Consider the following 25,326-nt stretch of genomic DNA (forward strand, 5'->3'; position numbering starts at 1 on the left):
AGGGGGAGGCAGAAGTACAGGAGAGTGAAAATCCAACTTCCATGCAACAGGTGGAAAGAAAAACAACTCCAATTGAGTGTTGCTACATTGTTTACTGTTTACCAACACGTGTAATATCTACTGTAAGGATAATTATGAGGTGAAAGTGACAGGTCAGTGTTTTGTTCACAGCTTGTTCCGCTGCCCACATGTGGTCAATAATTAATTAATGCTGCTTTGAAGAAGTTTATGTGATTTAAGCAAATAAAAAAGGAGAAAAATCTTTACAGAATGCATAAAGTATATAATATCCCTGACTTAAAACTATAGTGTTGTCAAATTATGTTCACACGATGCCAGGTTACACTTACCGTTCCACGTCCACGGAGAACCTGCACGTACAGTATAAGCCCACAGTTCCGTTCATACCTATCATCAGTGGAGTGTTCCACGTATGTGTGTTTCCATCGAGTGGAACGGTTTGGTATTTTTTGCGTTTCCATCAAGGTAATAATAGTTTGGGTATTTCATTATTCGCCAATGGTGTAACACACATTCTGGAGAAATAAGTAGCCCCGAAACATGACTCAGCTAAAATGCTGCTGCCGATTTAAATGTACACTTTTAAAGTCTTCATGATTTTGGATTGTGTCGGATTTAACATTTTTCTCTTACATATGATCCGGTCATTTTGACCAGTATCAGACCAATACAGATAGTCAGTATCATATCGACTCGTCCCTATTCAGTAATTTGATGGGATAAGCACTTCCTGCTCCCGCCCCTGTGCTGCCACTGTGTACACACGAACACTCCCTCTGTCAAGTCTGATAGTATTGCTTGACATAGTTTTCAGATGAACTACAGCATACAAATTATGTTATTTCTGTTCACAGAGAGACATAAAAACATCAACTATAAAAAATCACCAAAAGTTTGAAAAAGTTACAATCAGAAAACTGCAGCATTGAACTATAGTGTAAACCTAGACATATAATATAGTCAATTAATGCTATAGCATTATAAAATATTGATGAAAGCAGCTTTAAGATTAGCTGTGCAGAGTTTAGATCATTTGCATTTCAGATTGTGTTTTTATTCCCATCATGGTGGATATACAGCACGGGGTTTTTGAAAAACAGTGAATCTTTGATCTCTTGTCTTTGATGTGGTGCTGCCCACATACATATGTGTGTTCAATGTGGGCGAACTGAAGTTATCTGTCTCTCTGTGACAGGGGGAATCTCTTTTTTTTTTTGGCAACGCTGGGATATTTGCATACTTGATTAACCAAGGCCTATCTCTGTGGCCACGCTCGATGCGTGGACTGAAACATACTCAGCAGGTGACAGGCAACCATATGCCTGAAATGCCATGGGGTCCTGAAGCCGGATCATCTCCAAAGGCTAACTGGCAGGTCTAAGTAGAGACGGCATTAATAGATATTATTCACAAAGAGCATGATTGAACAGAAAAATGTGCCCGGCGTGTACCCAGCTGCTTTGTTGGCACACAACTCAGCCTCTGCCTAGGTTTCAAGACTGAGCTTGGATTTAGCCATGCATTCACTGAATTCCCCATGCAGCTCTTATTCATTCATTCAGGCACAGGCTGGGCTGTATCAACAAACTGGTATCTATGTGTGTGTGTGTGTGTGTGTGTGTGTGTGTGTGTGTGTGTGTGTGTGTGTGTGTGTGTGTGTGTGTGTGTGTGTGTGTGTGTCTCAATGTATATTATGAAATAATAACATTTGCTATGGTGAGGTTAAGAGGTTACTGTTTAGAGTTAGGGTTAGTGTCAGACCAGTAGTTATGGTTAAGGTTGGAGTAAGTCTCCAGGAAATAAATTTAAGTCAATGTCTCTGAATGCCTCTGAAGAAGTCATAAGAGCCAGACTATATATGTGTGTGTGTGTGTGTGTGTCAATGTATATTATGAAATAATATCAATTGCTATGGTGAGGTTAGTGTTTAGAGTTAGGGTTAGTGTCAGGCCAGTAGTTCTGGTTAAGGTTGGAGTTAGTCTCCAGGAAATAAATTTAAGTCAATGTCTCTGAATGCCTCTGAAGAAGTCATAGAAACCAGACTATATGTGTGTGTGTGTGTGTGTGTGTGTGTGTGTGTGTTATTGTATTTGTTACATTCATATGACCTTTTTTGGCATAAACATTGACCGTGTCAGGACCAGTAGTCTTCATGGAGACCAAAACCTGGTCCCAATATGGCAGAACCTAATTTCTGGAGAGCGGGTTCAAGTTCAAGGCTAAGATTTCGGGTCAGGCATGGACTGGTTATGGTTAAGGTTAGGGATAAGGCCTTGGTAGGCTGTCCAAGTGAATGGAAGTCAATGTACGTTTTAAAATGGATAGAAATATGAGTGTGAGTGTGTGTGTTTAAACCACAGCAAATTTTGATTATTAACATGTCAATACAGGAAATGTAATGGGTGTAGTTTTTGCCTCCATTTTTATTCATTGAATTATTATAAATCTTTAGAGATGCGAAGTTGAACAGAATTTTAGTTTTACACTTACTTGGTATGACAGTACTTCTCAGTGGATGTTTTTCTATTCATTATTCTTAGCTTCATTGCAACATTCTATCTCTTCCTTTCTTCATTTGTAGATCGATTTTGATATCGGCTGATGCAAATGTTTCCTGTGTGTAATTGTACACACTGTCACAGGCAATTCATTTTTGTTGAATTTTTCTGTTTACATTGATAACAACATATGACAACACTGTTTGGAGGTTTTTCTTTGCTCCCCAGATGTCTTTGCTTAATTCCAGCAGTATGCTCTGATGGATATACAGTATAGACTCATATTTGAAGATATATCGCCCTCTAGAGGTAAAAAATGTGAAGTTTTTTTTCAGTCCAGCTTCCTGGATCACAGGCTCATAAGAAACATTTAATTTAAAGGTTTATTCATCATTTAATTGTATTAAATGATAAATGATACATTACACATTTTGTACTATTTTCTTTTCTTTAAACAAGAATTTTAGTCAGAAATACATCAACTTTTATAAGGCACAATTTTAATTAAACAAGCATACATTATCAACTCTATAACAAATACTATACTATATATAACTATATACCAGTGAAATAAACATCTATATTCATTATTTTAAAATAATGTTTACTTTAAACTCCAGAACACTGATATACTATCAAACCATCGTTCTCAGACTGTTCTACTGTATATACCAGGGTACGTGAAGTAAAGAATTTTGACCAGAGTGGATAGAAAATGAAACTAATAAAGTAGTAGTAATAATAATAATAATAATAATAATAATGATAACAATGAGAGTCAACTTATCTCTCACTCCATCTTTCACTATATTAGTATTTCACTATACTAGTGTCTGAAGTGAGGAAAAGGATGATGATCATCAGAGAGCAAATTCACCTAGACAGCATTTGGTGTTTTGACTTTTTCTTTTTAGCATAACTTTTTCATTTGTTCATGCATATTGTTAAAAGTCAATTGTAAAAAACGTGAACTAAAATCCTAGCACTATTACACCTACGCCCCAAAATGTGCTAATTGAAACCCATTCAAATCACTATTTTTGGTCCTGCCCAAATATAAAGTAAAAAACATTAATATTCTAATTTGTTCACATCATTTGAAGCATGAGGCTTTAAATGTGTGCTCTGACTGATTTCCATCACGATGACATCATTTTTGCCATAATGGCACATGGAGAAAAAAACTGCTTTTTCTGATCAAGGGCACTCCCACTAAACCCCGCCCCCCTCTCTCCACACAAGCTTTGAGGCGGTAATTTTGCTTGGGTGTGTAAGTACATGTGTATGGGCATGTGTGCATGTCACGCACACGTGTACGTGCGCACGTGTCTTCAGCGTGCATGTTGCATTTACAGTGTGACAGAATGCGTAAAAGCGCAGGTCGCTTTCAAGTGGCACCTTTTCCATGCCCTCCTATCATGTGAATTTTTTTGTCCAAACTTTCAGAGCACCAAATTTTCAAAAGGACCATCCCCAAAGCACCTTGACATCTAAAGCTTTTAAATGTCCAAAACACAGGAGATTTCCCAGCCCATCAAATGTACAGCTGCAATTAGAACCAAAAAAACCCCGATCTGTGCACCTGTCCACCGCGCTGCAGCGATCACAGGTGCACAGGTGAGGAGGTGTCTGTGCATAGCTAAGGAGCATAGCTGAACGTCTCATGTCATACCACACACAATGAAGCGTTACAGTGGCACCACGGAGGCGCTAAAAATAGTCATTGAACCCGAGCCCATGGAGCACGATGCGCTACCCGGGGGCTGTCTAGTGTCCCACCAGCTCCACCGACTCTTATGATGGGGAAGAGGTGACACTAGCAGACTGGGCACCATCTGGGCACCCACAAACTGCCTGACGCTCCAGTTCAAGCCTCCAGGCTCAGAACTACCTCCAGGACCCACCCGCTATGCCGTGGCCATTATAGTGAGCTTATTGACAATTTAGATTTATTTTTCACCTCGAAGATCATTCTGTTGGCGTCTATCAGCTGGTGCGCTGCCACGGATGGAAGTTCTTCATTACATTGTAAAAAATGATGGAGGTTAAACAATGGCAAAGAAAAGAATTCTGGATTCTTTATTTCTAAAACCCCAAAAGCATGTGTGTCAAGTTCTGCTGGAGAAGTTCAGGAGCCTGAGCATCGGCCCTCGTTAGCCCAGGAGGAAACGTCAGCTGCTGACACTACGTTAAATGTTGGTTGATCACCTTCTAATGGGTTTGTTTAACATTTGTTAAGGGAAGAGTAGTATACTATACAGCACAAAAAAAGATTTAAAAAATATAAATATATACTATTTTTATGATTGTGTACTTTTATGAGCACCATTAGGTGCTCTAGGTGTGATAACGTTACCTTTTTGAAGGCTAAGGGTTAATGGGAATAAATTTGCCTCTTGTGAAATGTCTGTACCGGACTTCACTCGGCCTATTAACGCCACTGTATTTTAACATTGGTGATAATGATGTTACTTCGAGAGCTCAATATTTTCTCAGGTGGTACTTGGTATAAGAAGTTTGAGAACCACTGCTATAAAAGATGAAGCCTGTATCATCAGTGGATGGATCTTTGTAGAGTGCTGGATTCTGTAATTTGGAAACAAAATAAAATGATTTCAGTATCATATTATTGAGAGGAAATCACAATCTGTTCACCTGTTTTCTCTCTTACCTTCATCTTTTGTCAGCTCTCTTGAAGAAATTTGACTGTGAAATAAATCAGTGGGGTAGAAGTTACTGCTCCTCTAAGGACGGGTGTAACTTGAATGCACTGATGCTAACCTCGGTCAAGGTTTATTTTGTGTGTTAAGTGAAATAAACGTACCTGCTGTCCTCTGGCTGGCTTGTGTTGGTTGCCTGTTCGACTCTCACTCCCCATAACACCTGCGAGGAAATCATCAAATAAACATATTTCAACAGCAAAGTGTTGAGTAAAAGAAAATAAAAAGCAGGGATGGACACAAGTATTCGATTATTTGCTTGACCGTAGGAAATCAGTTACACTATTTGTAAATAATAAAAAGATGTTTGCATAAAACACAAACATTGCATAAAAACCTCTATTGATGACCTAATTTGTGGTGCTTCTATTATCACAATGTGGCAGCAGGGGATTTCATGTGTGTTTGCTGAAGTTTAAGAGATTTCTTGAATGCGTATTGAATCTTCTCCTCGTAGGTCAATTATGACATTTACCAAGGTCTGTGAATGCATCATGTCAGCTGCTCAACGCACAGTGAACCCTGCATTGCTCTCACTAGTGCTCATGCATTGGAGCTTCCAATATTCGATGACTAACACCATCTTACTGTTTTTAACAGACACTGTCACATCAGGCCTTCACTGGCTCCCCTTCACTGGCTTTTTCGTTTTAGAGTTGATTTTAATATTTTACTGATCACTTTGTGTGTGGGACTGTACATTTCAGAGATGTTGACCCCCATACAAGCTGCCGCACAGCCTCGGCTCTTCGGGCAGGACTCTTCTCACTGTTCCAAAGTTGAGGCTCAAATCTAGAGGAGACCGAGTCTTTGGAACGACCTGCCTGAGGAGATAAGGCTTGCAGAGGCCTTTTTTATAGACTTTATTTATTCATTCACTTCTTCATTAATCTATCTGCCCTTATCATGACCCTTTATATTGAGAGTTATTATTTGACACGTGTAAGCCTTCATCCTCAATTGCTTTATTTATTTTAATCTTTGATTACCATTTTTGTTGATTAATATTGTTAATTAATTTTGTTTGTTTTTAAATCTCTTGTTGTCTTGTTTGACTTTTATTAATCTGAGAAAGAACTTTAGTGGAAATAAAGTTATAATTATTATCATCAAATATTCGAATAGCATGAAATGCCCATCCACCAAAGATACAACAAACAAGTTTAGACAGACTTACTTGGTGTTTGATGAACAATGTTGACTTTGCCTAGTAAGAGAAAAGGATTTTTTTTTAGCCATTCATGTTATTAAGTTAAATGCAGTCACTTGATGGAGGTTAAACAATGGCAAAGAAAAGAAATGTGGATTCTTCTTTTCTAAAACCCCAAAAGCATATGTGTCAAGTTCTGCTGGAGAAGTTCAGGAGCCTGAGCATCAGCCAGAGCATCAGCCCTCATTAGCCCAGGAGGAAACGTCAGCTGCTGACACTACGTTAAATGTTGGTTGATCACCTTCTAATGGGTTTGTTTAACATTTGTTGAGGGAAGAGCAGTATACTATACATCACCCCCTTGGCAGAATGATGTTCTGCATTCATGATGTGCACTGTGTATGATGAAAGCCAGGGCAACAGGAAAGAAAATAAAAGTTATCACAAAGCGAACAGATCAAACTGTCACACACAAGAGGAAGAGGATGGCAAAAGTGAATGTTAGTGGAAGAGAGAGCTTGTGTATTGGTTCTCTACACAAAAATGTATGCGATTTTCCCAATCTGGGACACTGAGGGCATCTGGGTGTTTAGGGGAAAATGCCGTTTCCGTATGGACTGATAGTATTTCCTGACAGAGCCCATTTTCAGAGACGCAGCCAAACAACAACAAAAAAAAAACTCATCAAAGGTTACATACTGCAGCTTTAGCTGTAACCTCTGAATATTGCTGTTTTTATTTATTTTTTAATGTCGAAGTCTTTGAACTCTGTGGAGCAAAGTTTAACCCACATATCCAGGATGCAGGGATATTTACCGTAGACACATTCATTGTTCTTGCTGCTGCTGATGGGACCGGCTCTGAGCTGACTCATCCTTTCCTGCAGACACAAACATCAGTCCGTTTACATTAGAGCCACACACAGGCATCCATTTATTGACACTATTGCACAGTGCTGCTGACTGAGATTGAGGTTTTGCAGTCGGGTCATAAATCTTTTAGTGCCTCCATGGAGGTCCAGCAAAAACTGTGTGTCCACAAAGGTAAATACATACATGAACATGAGTCACCACAGCACAATAAAAGAATGAAGGTGCTTTCGCTGATGTTTTCAGATAGGTGCTACTGTAGTTTTTAAATACTGTTTACAGTGTATTGATAATAATGTACTACAGTTTTTCTACTTTTATCTACAGCTCATCAGAGTAGTAAGTAACTTTAAAATATTATATTATGTATTGGATATTTGAAAACATAGTTCCACATCAAGCAGGTACAACAGGGGTCTCAAACTCAAATGACCTGGGGGCCACATGAGCGTCATGTGTGGGAGGGATCTGTAAAGTGAGTGGGTGATATTAACTTGAAGTTATATCACAATATTCCATCATGATGTAGCGATAACAAATAAAAGAGTTTGTTTTGATGTGTAATGACATACAGCATAATATACAAAACAATGAAATCTACAAAGTTTGTAGATTTCATTCAATATCAAAAACAAACAGTAAAGTGGCAGGTCACATGAAATGGATTGAAGGGCAGCAGGTGGCCTGCGGGCCACAGGTTTGAGACCTCTGAGCTACAACAATAGAACCCTGCAAATGCATTCTTACCTTTTTTTTTTTAAGAATTTTTATTTGAATTTTAATAATAGTAAACATTTACTAAAGTACTAATTGATTACATGTTAACACTTAAAGAGATATTTGTTTTAACTTTAAACTTTCAAAATAAAAGGTCTGTTATGGAAACTCCAAGCCTTAGTGCAAAATGCCACTGTCTTGGCAATAAGTATTTATTTATTTATGTATTTTCAGGCACATGCTGTCTGTTCTAGTACCCTGCCAGTAGGTGTCCTCAGCTCCTCTGGAGTCAGGCTGATAATAATCATCAGCCACTTTAAAATAGAAAATGTCTGAATGTTTGATTAATGAATGACTTAAATCAGAGTCCACATCACTCATGCACGCAATCGATGTGCTTTCCTGATTTACACATAAGGCTGGGCTTTTCAATTACAAACCCAGTTGGGCCATATCTTCAAACTAAACAAAAATAAGTAGTGTGTATCATTTAAGTTACCTTAAAATAATAATTTAAAAAAATAAAGTGCATCAAAGCAAAACAAGTGCACAATATTAGCAACATTTGTTTCTCTTTTCTCTGCATGTCATACTGTGTATAAGCACATCTCATAGTGTATATAACAGATTCCAAATGCTATCAAACTTATCAGGCCATGCATTAACTGGTGGGACCACAGGTTGGGCCACAGTTTGCTTCTGGGCCACACGTAGCCCATGAGCCGCCCTTAGAATAAGCTGGACATAAAGCAAAATAACGACTGTCTCTCCTGTCTCTCCTGTCTCTCAGATATTGGGATTATTCTTGAAAACGTCTTTACTACATGGTAAATGGCTTCCTGTACCCACTTGCTTTACTGTTGTGGAATTGTTGTCTAGGTTGGTGTGGCATATGAAGCAAATTAGCAGGAGTTTTATCAGGTCCTGAATGCATATCATTTTAACACCAGTTCTTACTTTTTGAGCAGCATCCATGCCCTTCTGAACTATCTGCCAGTCACTGACACGCTGCATGGCATCATCCACATTGAGTGAACTGGCCCTCACCCTGGGCTGGACATCACTGAGCTGCTCTTGTCCACGTTTCTGGTTGGAAGTGAAGGTGTCGTAAGTGGACCCAATGCTCTTGTGTCGCCCGTGTGCTGCAAAGAGCAACAAGCGATCAAAGGAAATCTGACATTCTTAGTGACAGGCAACACACAATGATCACCCGGCAACAAGTGAATGAGGTAGATTTCAGATATGATACCGAGGCAGAAAAAGCAGAAATCAGAAACCTGTTCCAGATGGCATTCATAACGAGGATTAGATAGTAATGTGTTTTCCCTAACCCCATTTGCAGTGTCAGTGAGTCATGAGGATGTTAAGTCATTTTCTGGATGATCTATGGACATGTCACTCTGTCACGAGCATTACAGCAAAGCAGACAAATAGCTTTGTGTGTCTTCACACTTTTCTCTTATTGCCTCCTGAAAGCTCCAGTCTACTCTTTTTTTCAAATACCTTTTTCTGTCTGTGTGCCCTTTGCTTTGCTGCAATGATGACTCATTTCTCTAATGATTGTGACAATTTAACTCATTTGACAAAACAGCAAGTTATGCATGTTAGATTCAATTTGACACTGGGCAAATATTTCTGGTATGAGTATCTTTGATGCTGTAAACCCTTTATAATGACTAATTCTAGGATTTAAGCTATACAGTGCAGTGGTTTGAGTATTTTTGATGCTGTAAACCCTGCAATGAAGTAGTACAGGTATTTTTGATCCTGTGAGCCCTTTATCAAGACTAAATATTAGGGTTTTAAGCTTTACATCGCAGTGGTATGAATATTTCTGATGCGGTCAACCCTTTATTGAGACTAAATGCCATGGTTTCCAGCTCTACAGTGTAGTAATATGAGTATGTTTGATGCTTTATCGAGACTAAATATTAGGGTTTTATCTCTAACTTACCTTGCACAGTGGGTAGTGAACCCAGATCAGCATTGCCCTTTGTTGCCATTTTCTTCTGGAACACTGTTAACACAGCACAGTTCACAGTTTTGCATATAATTGTATTCAGTTGAAGTAAAAGAAAAATGTGACTAATTTACTGACTTTATCCACAGTGAAAACAATGTGCTCCTGCACTTCTATCATCTCTCCACAAGATGGAGTCATATTCTAAATCTAAAAGCATTAACCCCTGAGTGGATTGTGCAAAGCCTAGTGTAAATAACCACAAGACAAAAATGGCCTTTCACTACTCTTTCAGAGCTTATGACAGATCCTGAATATATGTGAGAAAAGGCTGGAATCGTGCGATATTCCTGTCATAAAACATGGGTTTTCTCTCCAAGGAAACACCCACATACTGTATTCTGTTCTGGATCAAATTAGACCTTCTGAATGATGCTGTTGGTTCAGTAGTGACTGAGCGTTCAGAATGAAAGGCTGCACTGTGTAGCTGTCAGAGGCGGTGGAGCTGCGGCTGACAGTGACCAACACTGGATTAAAATTCAACATCCACACCCTGCAAGATAATCCTGCCTCGGACGACTTCCTCCATGACAGCGTCTCTCTCTCTCTCTCCCTCTCTCTCTCGCTCTCCTTTCAAACACAGCTTCTCTTTTGCTCGTAACACAAAGTCTGGTTTCATGGCTTCAATTCAGTGAGTGGAATACTGCTGCAGAGCTGTCACATGACCTTAGCTATTACTGTATTTTGCTGTAGCGAAGGGTGCATTGCCCTTTATGTAGTGTAAGTCATATCCATCGGAGCAAATATCCATTCACATTTCAGCATTTCAGTGTCATTGAGCTGAGGACGCTGTCGCTAACAAAAGGAAAAACTCCTCAGTATTTCCACTTTTGCAGTGCTCTCCAATAACTGGCCCCTCGCCTAATCCTCCACCGAGCCTCATCTTACCTCTCCCATCTTTCACTGCAGCAGTGGGAGTTAGGAACAAAATGTGATCCTTGTGTGGTTTGAAGCTCCACTGTCTCAATAGATGGAAACCTCAAAATCCCTCTCCTTTCTCTCGTGCGCTCTGGGGACAAGGACGATGGAAAACATGTGTAATGACTTATTTTGGCGGACTTGGCCTTGGTCTGGCCAAGATTGGTTGCAGATGGCAGCCGCGTACTTCCCTCTCCATTACTGAGGGGATGGATAGGCTGCAGAGAGTTCAGTGTTGCACTCCGTTCCGTATTTTGCTTTGTAAGTGAGATAATTGGCTCATAGGATACAAACACGCTCACTAAACAGATGCATAATTGGTAGGGATGACACGATACCACTTTTTGATGTCTGATACTGATACAAAGTATCTACCGATACCAATATCGGTCATTTGTGCTAGCCATTTCAACAGACATAATTCTCCAGCTGTGCAACAAATATAAACAGCCCACAACAGGACTCAGCTAAAATGCTGTTGCTGATTTTTATTTACATGTTAACAGCCTGTGCCTCGTGAAGCATGGGATATATTGGATTGTTGGATTGTATCAGATGTTATATTTGTGTTTGTCTGATATCTCATCCAGTAATTTGACCTATACCGATACGGTGTAGGTCCAATAACGATTGAATTCACATGACCTCATTGTTAGGGACAGGTTTAATAGAGTCAGCGGGGGATAACAAAAGGGTCACACGTGGTGTTCTCCCCATGTGCTTGTGGGTCTTCTCCGGCTACTCCAATTTCCTCCCACAGTCCAAAAACATGCAGAGGTTAATTGGACACTCGAGTGAATTGTGGTTCATCTGCGATGGACTGGCGACCTTTCCAGAGTGTGACCAGCTGGGGTTTCCCCCCATGACCCTCATGTGTAGAATACAGTGGTTGACAATGATGGTAACAATTAAATGTGGATGTATGTGTTCATGTTTGCCTTTGCAGGATGGAACAAGGGAAGCCATTTTAATGATTTATAAGCCTTAATAAGTCATTTTTGGATGTTTTTATCTTCATGAAATATTCACATGGCTGAAATTGAACGGTTAGGGCCTGTTGGCTCTTGATGTGGTCAAATGTGTCCTCCTCTGTCCTCGCTTTTGTTTGTTTTGTGTGGCGGTGAGCAAGCGTGTTCCCGTGGTTTATGGGATGAAAACAAACTGCATGGCTGAAAAGCCTCTTCACTCATTCCAGCAGTACTCCACTGACAAAGGCAAAGCACATACCAGGCACTTCCTCCCTCCCACACGAGCTCCCAAACTCCCCTTCACATGCTGTGCATTACTCAGCGTTGGTTTTACTCCAAATGAGCTCCATCATATCTGCGAGTTGAAAGAGATAAGTCATAGGCTACCTTGTGTGATGTAAGAGGTTCTGTCCTCCTTCACCTGGACGCTCTCAGGCCGAGGAGTGGGCGCTGGTGGGCGATTGGCAATAACCACTGCTGCCTTTGTTGAGTTCACAATGGTGTCATATTCATCATTCGCCCCCAGTGGAGCGTAGAGATCTTCCACCTCCTCCCCTTCACCCTCTACAGTGGAAGGATTCCCTAATGCACAAAATGTTTACTGCTTGAATGTCATGATGTAACTCTGCATGCTGTTTTCACGACAGTTACTCAGACGCAGCACTGCATGGCGTGCCCATCAGCATGAGAAAAGCGTTCAGCGGCGCAGTAGAATAATCATATTCTGGGAAGAAGTAAAAAAAAGCCTCCACTATTCTGTGCAGCTTTCCTTTAGTGCTTCACTCACCTGCGGTGCTCATCACTTCGTCCACAGTGGCATCATTGTTGTTCTTCCTGTTGTTAAACATATTCTGCAACAACAGAATGAAGAGACAAGTTTTTATGACTCATCCATACAATAAGGAGACAGCTCAAAGAGAACACTGGTGACAGTACAATACAAAACAATCTGTTTGTCGGTGTTTAAGCTGCTTTTTGACAGTGGATTATTTGTGTCTCGGTATGTGACAAATGTTGATACAATGCAGGTTTGTAATTTAGGTAAGAATGTAGATCAGTGGTGCCACACAGTGGATTAGTGGCTAGCGCTGTTGCCTTCCAGCAATGGCACACATTTTTTTTTTGCATTTCCATTAGAAATAATACCAAAATAATCTGCCCCAACCATTACATTCTTTGGCACCCTTCCCTTGGAAAGGTACCCTGCGTTGACCGTGTGAGAGAGTGAATGGATGTTCATCTCTGTGGGTTGGTCCTACAATGGACTGGGGACCTGTCCAGGGTGTTCCCCGCCTTTCGCCTTGTGTCAGCTGGTTGGCTCCAGTGACAGCTCATGTGGAGAATGTAAAATGTGAAATACATGTGGATCAATCTTTGGTTGTCTCACTACATCCTTTCTGTAGGCTCATTTTCGGATTTTCTCCTCTTGCTAAGGCATACAAATGAAAGATTACAGTGGAGGTGACGACCTCCTAACCACTCTCTATGCTCTGTCACATTATATCTTGATACCTGCCTCCGTGGTATTCAGCGTTTACATGTCAGATGTGACAAATATCCAGATTTATTAATTGAGGTTTCTCGCCACTTCCCTCCCAGGACTTCACTTGTGGGAAAGCAATTTCAGGTCTATATCAGGAATTACAGAGGTGTGCTGTAACCCTGTCTGCTGGGCTGAAAGACTGCAGTCGTCCCTGTGACAACAGAGCTGCTGCTGCTGCTGCTGCTGCTGCTGCTGCCGAGTCGGCCTGTTTGCTAATAGCATGCTGAGGGACAGACGGGGCTGTGATCAGGGTAATTATGAAATCACACCATCTTCCCCTTTCAGTCCAAACATACCATTTTGTGAGCCACTGAAGAGCCTTTCCTTGATATTTAGATGACATCTGTAATCACGATGAGATACAGATATTAATTTGCCGCCATATTTCCACTATAAGAAAAGACCTGCAGTCAAAAGTATTTACTTTGACAGAAATCTAAAAAGCAGAAATAAGAAATTGCCTTCACCATTTTTAAGGCCGTAACTAACGATTGTTTTCATAATGAAATGATTTCTTAATAAATTATTTTCTCGAAAAGGTTGATCAGTGTTGATCAAATTTTGAAATGATAATGTTTTCAAATGTCTTATTTTTGTCCACAGATCATTTGAATGATTTCTATCAGGTCTGATAGTATTGCTTGACAGAGCCTGTTCTCAGATGAAGGACGTGACATACTTTCGGCTTCTCCCTTCAGGGGTCGCCACAGCAGATCATCTGCCTTCCTCTCCTTGTGTCCTCTTCTGTTACACCAACTGTCCTCATGTCCTCCTTCACACCACCATACTTTCTCCAAAATACAATCGCTATCCCTCCTCTGCACGTGACTAAACCATGTCAAACTCACTTCTCTTACTTTATTTTCCAAACCATTCAACCTGAGCTGTCCCTCGAATATGCTCATTTCTAATCCTGTCCATCCTGGTCACTCAGTATCTTCAGCTTTGCTATCTCACTTTTACAAATATTATTACATCTGTTTTATTCACAAAGACCAGACATCAACAACAACAACATAAATCACCAAAGCCATGCACTGCAGCTTTAATATTAAATAAACTCCACGCTGCTGCTGCTATTCTTGCTATTTTACATCCACGTTAATTATCACCACGCATGACTCTGAAAGCCTCTATCACAATAGAGATGGTAATGCCTTAGGATTACATTCGATTCCACTGCCATTTTAAGAAGATGCATTCTGAATTTAATGTCTATAGATGAGACCGAGCTCATTTTGATCATAATATCCTCCATGCAACCTGCCACGCACTGTGTGCAGTTTCCAAGCAACACAGCCACTCGTGACTCAATTACAATATTACACTGCTTGCAGTAGACTACTGTAAAATGCTTATTGGCTGCTGTGAATGCATTACTGAACAGTGGAGTTTCATAACAGGCCCAACAGGTAGAGAGGACGGCTTAATTGCAGCCGCAGCGCGAACGTTGACTTAAAATAGACGGACGCTGTGCTTTAAAGCACAGTGTGGTGTTTTCGGAGGTTGTCGCTGGATAAGGGAAGGGGTATTTATTTACTAGCCGCTAATGCTAAATCATTCCACAGATGTCTGAAGCTGCAGGAGCCCGAGGCATTCCAGACACATTCACTCTCACCACTGCAACCCGAGCAGCAGCGCTTCAGACAAAGCAGCATGGTTTTGTTAGACGGGGGGACAAAATGTGAAAAGTGAATCTAGGGGTGGATAAGAGGGAGGAGTGAATCTGTGAATCTGTTTTCAGAGGCTGAGATGCTCACATCACAGGCTCCTAGTGCCGCTGTGTCTGATGTGTTTCAGGATAACATTGTTTGTTATATGACAGTGAACTCATCACATTAATGCCATGCAATAAAATTCCTGTTTTTTTTTTTTTGCATGACACTAATGATTATTTTTCAATTGTTTTATCGATTAATGGATACGTTATTTGGTCCACAAACAATCTTTGAATTTAAATGATTTATTTGTTATATGGAGCAAAGAAAACTTGCAGAACTTGACACTCAATTCATTTAGTAATGAGTTAGGTGTTGCAACACTATATATTTACACTTTACTCAGCAAAGTGTTATTTTTGCAGTTTTCTCCACCAACACCAAAGAGTCGTGTGGATTTGCTTCCTTTGAAGGTGCTAACATGCTGATGTCTTGCAGCAACTGTTTTGATCATCGATGAATCGGTTTGAGAGTTTTTAAAGTGATGATAAATTATATTTCAGCTTCTTAAATGTGAATCATTTACCAAAAGATATTAGATTCACCTGCAGCTCCTCCTCTACAGCCTGCCCTATACTATTTTCAAATCCGTAACTTGATTTTAAAAACAGACCACAGACACAATGAACCGTTTTAACCGATTTTCAATATTTAAATCCTGCGATCCAGTCAAGACACAGGACCACACACTTGGCATTTAATCAAACAATTTTAAAAGGAGGAGATTGCAGGGATTTGGGATCTCACAGAAACTCGCATGATTCAACGTGATTCTGTCGGCATTGTCAATTAATAGCTCTTGTGTGTGCGCGATGTTTTCGTGTTGATAAACGAAAAAACTGTGGATGAAGTCATCACTGAGAAGACATTCCACATCTTCCGCTGCCGACTAATAACACATCTCTTTCGACTCTACCTCGACTAAGACGGCGACGACGAGAAAAAAAAAAAAGCACTACATCGCACTTATGAGTAGCACTTTATAGTTTGGCATATTTGAAGCACTTACTTTCTTCTAGCTCTTGTTTGTACCCAAATGTCGAAATGCACTTATTGTAAGTCGCTTTGGATAAAAGCATCTGCTAAATGACATGTAATGTAATGTGATGTTCAAACCAGCCCAAAAACTGGACGGCACCCACGATTGTCAGAAGGGCCAGACTGGGACTGAAATCTGGCCAATTATTATTCTAGTATGGGCTTAACGTGGCTGAAAAACAGATTCTAAAAGTAAAATCCACACGCCCAACGCACACAACCTGAAGAGTGAAGAGAGCTTTATTCTCTGAACCAGGACGACAGAATCATTTAAATAATAGGCAAATTTGAGGAGTTCACTGGTAACGCTGGATACTGACTGAGCGGAGTTAAGAAAACAGAAAACATAGTAACAAATCCCAAGTCTAGCGGTATAGGGTGTCGTCTCATGTGGCTCCCCTGCATTTGAATAGCATTACACTGGGTGCAACAGAAATAGCTCTTTGCTGAGCTGCACAGTTTATTTGTATTTATTGAGCTCATGCGCTCCATCTGGTGAGACTTAAATATTTGTAGAGAGTCCACCTTACTGCCAAGTGACCGCAGTATTCAAATATGAAATAAGGACAATGTGTTTGTGTTTGTAATTACCATGAGCAAGCACAACATTACAGTCTGAGGATACAAACGCTGTAGATAACAGCGGAGTATTAGCTATATTTGTATTCTAGTTATGCTCCCTCTGAATAATTCAGCGCTTCCCCCTCTGGAGCAGTTCACAGCTAATTAACAAAGAAGTGTGGTGCCATGGCAGACTGGTGGATCTGACGCAGGCCCTGTGACTGATTCAGCCCGGGTGCGAAGCCAGGGACCCATTCATCCAGGATTTATTGACAAGAGTGCTGCTCCACTGACGCCCAAATCACTGATGCATCATGGGTTGATTAATTGGAAGTGTGTGTGTGGGGGGGGGGGGAGACAGTGCAGATGAGTTAATGAAACTGCCATGCAAAAAAAAGAGACCAAGAATGAAACCCCGCCTACCAATTCTTAATTGATTTATTCTTTGAGGCATGAAAAATAATCTATATAACACGGCACGGTTTAGGTTGCAACTCCACTACAAAAAAAGTACCTCAACGTGGCGTTCACCTCAACGATCAGCACTGCACGGCAGCGTGAAACTGCGGTGACTTTGTTTTACACGCGACACACACATATTTGTTCAGTACTTCCTCTATGACCAGAGCACAGGGTCTGTGATGCAGCTCGCCGGTTGCAATCAGCAGCGCTGTGCCTAAACACACCAGACTCCTAGTTGTTGGAGATTAACCCACGTTTTTAGGATTTTTAAGTAGTTTTAACTGATCTACAGTTCGTCAACTGTTCGGCTTGATTTCTGTGTCGGACGTCTCCGGAGCACAGACTCCTACTCCACGGACTACAGCGGCAGGGTTCATGCTGCTCCCTGGTCGCTAAATACACCAGACTCCGCTGTTAAATATTGAGATTTCACTGTTCATTTTGGGAGATTAACCCATGGTTTTAGGATTGTTAAGTAGTTTTAACTGATCTACAGTTTAGCACTGTTCGGCTGTGTCGGACGTCTCTCCCTATGACAGCACTCTGACCAATCAGTGGCCTGCAGTCTGACCAATCATCGCATAGTATCTACTGAGCATGCTTGGAACCTTGCCAGAGCAGGTACTAAAAATAGTGGAAACGCTACTTAAACTGGTTTAGTGTTTCAGTTTCAGGACAAATGGTTTTTTAGGATTAATTTTTGTTCATGATGTGTGCAGAAGGCGTGAGTATTGTAGGGGGTTCCGGGGTTTGTTTGATTAGTTTATTAAGTAAAGCTTTCATATACTGAAGCTGAAGATTACTGTCTGTCATCTTCCTCGTTTCCTCATTTTTCACAAAAGTAACTTTGTATTTTGAAGAAAAATGATAAACAAAAGGTCCTTATTTTTATATAACCCATAAATAGTCAATAGTGGGAATTAAGCACACTGTCCTTCACAAACAACATCCATTTATCAACCTTAAAAGTTAAGGCTTCCTATTATTCAAAGGAACCATACTAACGCTAGCACACATATTTCATACCCATTCACACACTGCCGCTACACGTCGCTTCAAGAGCGACGTGAGGTGAAGTGCCTTGCCCCAGGACACATCGGCATATAGACGAGTGGACCCAGGAATCGAACACAACCTTCCAGTTGAAAGACACCTCAACTAAGCTGCTGTCACTCACAAAAAGTGCTATTGTCTTGAACGCACAGTCAAGTGATTGCAAGATTAGGTAGCATTTATATTTTGAAAAAGGGCAATGTCATTTGACATTTATTGAAGCTAAACTTGCAGACGTATCCTGGAGTGTAACCTGAAAAGGTTTTGTGGGGGTATGACCTTGGCTCAATTGTAATCATAAAACTGAAGCCTTCGTTTTCTACTGAAGCAACTTTATTTTAAAAACAGGATAGGATAAGGTGTTTTTTTTTTTTACACCTCTAATGTACAGTATATCGTTTTTAGCTGTCAAGATCAATGATGAACTTTAATTACCCTCCAAGAGAACCGCGATTGTTGGCTAATGTTGAACTTGTCTTTTATGTTACATACAGTCCCTGTAGGGTGACCTGTGTTTGACTCTGCCTGCGCCCTGTCAGCTCTGCCGACTCACTGACGGTTCACAGGGAGCACTTCGACTCACTAGAGCGATCTGATCAATCCCAGCTCCATCTGCAGTCACTCTCAATTAGCAATGTTGCTTGGAGGATGAATACATTTGCAACAGCTGTTAGTTAGAGTGTCTGGATTTCCCCCTGGAGAGGGAATTCTCCATAGGTTGATGTGAGGCTTTGGAGAAAGTTGAAACGCTGTCGGTATTGTGTATTGACATAGGACAAAATGAGAATTATGCTTCTAAACTGAGGAATGGAATGTATCAGCTGAAACAGGCTTTAAAGATCCAGTGTGTAAAATGTAGGTAAAATGATTTCAGGAGCGGGAGCTTGGCACATAAATTGTACTGAGTGTTGTTTTCATTAATTACTTTAAACTCTGCTACCTTTTGGCAGGCATCGATAGTATACTTGTATACAGAGCGAGACTGTATTCAACAGTAAGTGTTAGGCCTTGTTTAGACTGTAGCCCGAATCGGATTTGGAAGCATATCCAGATTGTATTAAGCTTCAGTCTAGACAACTAAAAAACACATGAGACCAGATTTTTCCAAAGCTGATGCAAACCTCGATCCGTTTCAATCTAAATGTCTCAGTTGCTCCGATAGGATGTTGAAGTGTCTCGAACGACGACAACAATGACGTGGATCCGGAGAGACGGAAGTTAATTGAAGGCACGCTAACGAAGACGAAATCAGAAGAGTTCGTGCCGCGGCTCCACATAAACCTTTGGGACAGAAACGGGCACAGATTTCCGTCGTCATTGTGTTTATTTTGTTTTTCTGTAACTATAGACCAGACAATGTCACGATGGACACAAGCAGATGGGATTGGATCACTTATGTAATACGTAATGTTATCAGTTGGTCAGGAAGATCAGATTCTGATCGGCTATGCTTACAAATCTGATTTGGGCTGCAGTCTAAACAAGGCCTTGGATGAGCAGATCAATATCTGTGTCTGATAAATATAAAGTGGTGAGTTACAGAGCAGTGGACACTTCAAATAAAGCCTGATCAAAGGAATAGTAAGAGTTCAGTGTTCCATTTAAATAGAGGGTTCATCTGCATATGTTATAATGGTTGGCTTCGGTTTTTTTTGCAGTAAACACCGTAAAACCACTTGGTGCTGCATGTTTTTTCTCAATGATAATGTCCTCGCTGCCTAATGAAATTAGCATCGTAAAGAACATTATGATGCTAGTGTCCTCCAGGATTATCAGATAAAGGGATGTGTGTGCATGCTCGGGGATCTATTAAATGTGGATTGCCACTCATTAGCGAGTGAGTGGCAAAACATGCTGCTCTTGTGTTACTGTCACTACACAGTGAAATGGAAGGTTTGGGGCCCCTCCATATTAACATCAGAAAATGGCAGCCATTATGCAGGAAAAACCTCAACATTAGCAGCTGCATTAATTGTCTGAATGTATGCAGATGACCTGCACTGTGAGCCGTCGTGCATGCATGAATAAACACACAGCCGTTATGCTCCGTATCAGGGTGTTCCATTAGGAACCTTGTGGGCCAAACATATTCAGCACGTTATCATCTATCCACTAACTCAGCCATGAGCTGGATGAGTCCCCCCCCACCCCCCACCCCCCACCCACGATTGATGCACAGGTCGCTCTCGTTGCTCTCCATCTTTCTATCCTCTCCATTCTGTTCATTATTGATAAAGCTCCACACAGTCGTGATACTTTATTGCTGCGAGTGAGCACGTTCCCTGAGTGCTGGGAAATCTCAAGAGCCAGGGTGCATTGTGTTGTTTTTCTCAGCTGTCAGCAGGCAACTGAAAAACTAAAGAATTCCATTCAGCCAATATTGCATCCAGCCAGCTCTATGTGGACTAATAATGCCACTGGGTGATTCTAATTGGCTCACAAATCACCAGAGATGAGGGGCTGTCATCAGATATTGGTATTTTTTGAACCATCTTCATTGTAGGTAGGATCAATAACACAAAAACTCCATTGTCTTGGATGTTTCGGGGATGAATTCCAACTGTGGCAATGTTTAACTCACTGATCCGGTTGTATTTACCAGTTTTTCCTTGAGTAAGACGTGAAGCTCTGTATGGCCACGGCTCCTGGCGATCTCTGCGGGAGTCTCGCCGTGCCGGTTGGCCGTGTGCAGCGCTCTCTCAGCACCCGGACACTGCAGAAGGAGGCTGGACACATTCTTGAATCCATACTGGGCAGCAAAGTGGAGGAGTGATGGAACATCTGTGCGGTGGTTCTCTGATGTGAGTGAGCAGGGAAAGGTATTTTCAAAGAAAGAAAGAAAGAAAGAAAGAAAGTGAACAGCTACATACTTGTACACATAAGATTACACCAATGAGGAAGAGATATTATTACTTCCCTCTCCAGTGTGATAAGCTGACCTAGTGCAGTGTAGGTGATTTAACATATTCAGGAGAGTCGAAGAAAGACAGCTTGGAGGCACTTATTGACCTGGTTGTCATGGAAATGGATTTCCCTGTGCCCTTTTTTAGCAGAGTTAAGGATCAATCTCAGCAGCTGATGAAGCCATCAATCTGCCACGTAATGAGCAAAGAAGCTAACCAGAAAATAAATCTTTTTCTTTTTCTTTGCACTTAATGTTTGGGCTGCAACGGTTATTCAATAGGTCGCTTATTAATCGATCACTAAATGAACCGTCAACTATATTGGTAATCGGTTTGAGTGTATTTTCAATCATTAAAACAAGCTTTATGCTCTTTCACTACTTTTGCTTCTTAAATTCCTTGCTCCGTATAACAAAGAAATCGTTAAAGCGGAGTCATTTCGGTTTGTGGACAAAACAAGACATTCGAGAATGTTGTCATTTCCAGGTTTGAGAAACACTGATCGACATTTCCTGACATTTTACAGACCAAACAAGGACTCAGTCGACAGATTCATCGATTATGAAAATAATCGTTAGTTGCAGCCCTTGTTAACACCTGCTACATCATTTTGGACTTGTCAGTTTATACTGCAATTAAATATTTCACAGATTTCCTGTAAAAGTAGATTTAAAAATAAAAAGTCAGCAGTCAATTGTTAAAAGATGTTTGTTTGTTTTTTTGCATATTTTTTATTGAATATTTAGGGTTACCCTCGGGCTCAGGGTAAGAGTAGGGCTGCAACAATGAAAGCAACATTAACCGTCAACTATTTTGGTCTAGGGGTTAATTATAACAAGTTCTCTGATTTTAAATGTGAATATTTTCTGGTTTCCTTGCTCCATCTAACAAATAAATCAGTTTTAGTTTGTTTACAAAACAAAACATTTGAGGACATCATCATTTCCAGGTTTAGGAAAAACCAATCGTCATTTTATGGACCAAGCGGTTAATGGATTATAAAAGTAATTGTCACTTTCAGCGTTAGTTCAGAGTAAGCAATCCTGCAGTGCTCTACCTTTCTCAGGTGTCTTCTTACACTGAAGTGCATGGAAGCCTCCAGTGGGCATCCCCCTCAGCAGCATAGAGGACAGCCTCTCATCTAACATGTCCACAGAGGACAGCTGAAGAGCCTGAAGATCATGGGGAGATGGACAGTTCACACTCAGACCAGGTTTTAGAACAAAAATAATATAAGTTATAATATAATTGTTGTTTCTTTTTATTTTCACTCTTTCTAATAATGTGAAGTGGACTAGTTCCTATTAGTTACAACGGGATGAATTACTAACAGAACACAAAGTTACTTTTTGAAGTGGCAAGCAAACTATGGGCTCTCTGCCTGGCAGCCAGTTTGACAAGTTATAGATTACAAAAGAAAAGGCATTAAAACCATTAATGATGGCTCTGTTCAGTTCATGTATGAACAGTGTGACATGACAGTGAAGCAGCATGCACCCTGTAGCTGAAGAAGCTAAAGGGAACACAGCCATTATTAATTTGGTTATTTTTGCTTTACAAAAGGCCCATTACCACTGAATATATTTGCATAAGAGTGTCTAACAGGAAATTTCAGAGGAAATGTTGTGACCACAATATTTTGTGTATGTTCTTGCACTTGTATTTGTTTACCTCTTTAGGACCTTTCCTCACACTGACCTTGTCAGGACCAGTAGTTGTCATGGAGACCAACACCTGGCCCTAATGAGGTAGAACCTCATTTCGGATGAACTGGTTGAGTTTAGGGCTAATATTTGAATTGTGGTTAGGTTTAAGTTAGACATTAACTGGTCATGGTTAACAGGTTTAGGCTGCCCAAATTAATGATAGTCAGTGCAGTGTCCTAAGAAGAATAGCTATGCAAAACTGTGTGTGTGTGTGTGTGTGTGTGTGTGTGTGTGTGTGTGTCTGGGGCAACAGTAGATCAGTGATAGATGGAGTCGTCTTTCAACTGAAAGGTTGTGGGTTCAATTCGATGTGTCCTTGGTCAAGACAATTAACCCCATGTTGCACGCAGTGACGTGCAGTGAGGTTTATGACTGGGGAAGCACTCGTATCCAAAATAGAAGCTTATATTTAAATTTTGGTCAAATTCAAGGTCAAATTCAATTTTTTTTTTTAAAATGTAAAATTTTTTGGGCTAATCTCTCCTTTTTTTTAATAAAAATTGAAAATTGTGTTTGGTCTTACCTTTATATATATATATATATATATATATATATATATATATATATATATATATATTGTAAATCCATGCGCCTAATCCTTCAAGAATATCGTCACTGCGTAGAAGAAGAGCACGCAGCGACATGCACCTGTTACCCATTGTGCCTTTGGGGCTCAGCACTGCCCCCTATCAGTGCGGCACGGTACTTTCTGCCTCACCCTGTGCATTTTCACTGCGCATTTACACCCGATCAGAAAGACTAAATAGGTCACACACATTCATTTAATATATTAGACCGACTGTGGAACGTCAGCATGTGTAGTACATGTATAATCAAACATGTATATTGGCGATATAAAGAGAGGCAGCAAGGGGCATGCGCCAACTGCCTGTGTCAATCAGTGTGTGCGGCCTCATCCTTCTCCCGTGTATTTGAACAGGAAACAGGAAACGATTTAGACCAGAGAAATGTTGAAATCTTACAAACATTATAGAACAGTCAAATGGACAAATTGATTTTCTTTTATCATTGTTAGTATTTTACTTGTCATGATGACCCTTCCCTGCCTCTCCTGACCGCAAATCACTGGTTGCTCCTGACGTCTGTGTCGGCAGCGTGTGAATGGGTATGAAAGACGAGTGATAGAAAAACGAGCTGCACATAGATGTGCTGTAGGAATGTGTGAGTAAATTAGTGTAAATGGGTGAATGGCAAAACTGTAGTGTAAAGCAGCTTTGAGTGGTCATTAAAACGAGAAAAGCTCTATTTAAATACAGACCATTTACCCAAAAAAAATATATATTTATATATGTATATATATATATATATATTATATTATATTATAATATATCCAGTGGCACGATTTCATTAATGAATGCCCATCCTTTAATTATTTTTAACCCTTCTACTTACATGTATTTTCTCAGCCTGAGTCACAGAAAATATTGTCGAAGTGTTTTCACAGATGAGTAAATGTCTATCCCATGGGGTGTTGTGTGAGTGAAGTTGTCCTTCAACAGCTCTACCTGACACATGAACTCGGCGGGGTCTGCTACCCTCGACAGGAGGCGAGCCACCTCGTCCATGCTGCTGTAGTACTGCAGCTGTGCCTTGCTCAGTGGCACTCTGTTACTATACACACTCACTCTGACATTCCCTGCTGGAAAATCTGCATTAAAAAAACATACAGAAACCATATATGTATATATATATATATATAAAAAAATATATATATATATATATATATATGTACTTTTTGTACACCTGGATTGATTTCTTTTAACATGACAAAAAAGCAGTCACTGATTAGGATTAGAAATGAGCATATTCAATGGACAGCTGAGGTTGAACAGTTTAGAGATAAAGTAAGAGAGTCAAGGTTGAGATGGTTTGGTCACGTGCAGAGGAGGGATAGTGATTTTATTTTGGGGTATGTTAAAGAAGAGGAAAGAGGAAGACCACGGATAAGTTTCATGGATGTTGTGAAGGAGGACATAAGGACAGTTGGTGTAACAGAAGAAGACACAAGGGAGAGGACAAGATGGAGACAGACTATCCGCTGTGACGACCCCTAAAGTAAAAAAAAAAATCAGAAATAAAGCAATACCAATTGTGTGATCACATTGCTCACCAGGTGCATTAACACACAGTGTCCTCTCATTCCAGTGCAAAGGCTTCACTCTCAGTGTCTGAGTCTCACCGGTAAACTCAACCTCGATGTCAGTGCCAGGTGCCTCATCTTTCAGCAGAATGAACAGCTCCACAGAGGCCTGATAAAGAGACAGCACACACACAGTGAGCCGCGGTGTAGCCAGTGTCTGTGGTGTTTTATGCAAAAACCAAATGGCTTCCGACTGAGTAGATAAGAGCCTCACCCCACAGGGAACTCGGGATGGGACGACTGCAGTGGTGCAGCTGATGCGGTGGACTCCAGTTGACTGCATTTGTTCCACCTTTTGCT

The 25,326-nt window shown here is 40.6% G+C and overlaps 1 long non-coding RNA gene across 1 annotated transcript in view; it reads left to right on the forward strand.

Moving 5' to 3' along the window:
• The window catches only part of LOC131456095 (uncharacterized), a 45,804-nt gene extending 32,187 nt beyond the window's left edge, over positions 1–13,617 (forward strand). Inside the window, exon 4 of the long non-coding RNA XR_009239871.1 lies at positions 13,481–13,617. This is a non-coding gene — a long non-coding RNA (uncharacterized LOC131456095). The remainder of the gene's footprint in view (positions 1–13,480) is intronic.
• Positions 13,618–25,326: the final 11,709 nt, after the last annotated feature.

This window comes from Solea solea, chromosome 3 (assembly GCF_958295425.1).
Source record: "Solea solea chromosome 3, fSolSol10.1, whole genome shotgun sequence".
NCBI classification, from domain to species: Eukaryota; Metazoa; Chordata; class Actinopteri; order Pleuronectiformes; family Soleidae; genus Solea; species Solea solea.